The following is an 852-nucleotide window of genomic DNA, read 5'->3' as shown; positions in this document are numbered from 1 at the left end:
CGCCTACATATCTCTGGTTATACGAGAATCAGGTCGTGTGTAGTTCTAGATTCAAGAGCAAATGAAACTCTTAAAAATTGAAAGAGCGCTAAGGTATTTGAAAGGCACGATATCGGCTTGAATGGATAAGATTAGAGTAGCGAGAAGAGAGAGATTGAAAGGCTAAAAGAGTATGACAGAGAAGCGAGAAGAGCATGATAGAGTAAGGTAATCAACATTTGAGCAAGGGTTCGGAGTATGAAAAGCGAAGAATTGATAGAGTCATTGTTGTGATAGAGGATAGCGTGATAATTGTAATCAAGGGCGATCGATCATATCTGCAAATTCTGGATAAAATGTTAGCTTATAAATAGATAAAGCATGACCAAATAAAATATGAGTTCTAGATAAATGACAAGAGGTGATAAAGAGCGTATCTGTTTGAGTACGTAGTGCAAGCCTTGATAGTCTTTAACTTCTTGAAAAATTGAAACCCATCTCTGAAGAATAACATCAAACTCCAAAATGTTTGAACATATAATAATATAAGCAAATGTCTGGTTGTGAGGAGAGACGAGAGTAAATGTCGTATTGTAAGGCAGACGAGCCTAAACATCCTATTTGTAAGGCGGAAGAGCCTAAACATCCTATTGTAAGGCGGAAGGGCCTAAATGTCGTATTATAAGGCAGACGAGCCTAAATGTCGTATTGTAAGGCAGACGAGCCTAAACATCCTATTGTAAGGCGGAAAAGCCTAAACATCCTATTGTAAGGCGGAAGAGCCTAAACATCCTATTGTAAGGCTGAAGAGCCTAAATGTCGTATTGTAAGGCGGACGAGCCTAGATGTCGTATTGTAAGGCAGACGAGCCTA

This window comes from Solanum pennellii, chromosome 8, assembly GCF_001406875.1.
Source record: "Solanum pennellii chromosome 8, SPENNV200".
Taxonomy (NCBI): domain Eukaryota; kingdom Viridiplantae; phylum Streptophyta; class Magnoliopsida; order Solanales; family Solanaceae; genus Solanum; species Solanum pennellii.
Note: the sequence above shows the minus strand (reverse complement) of the source record.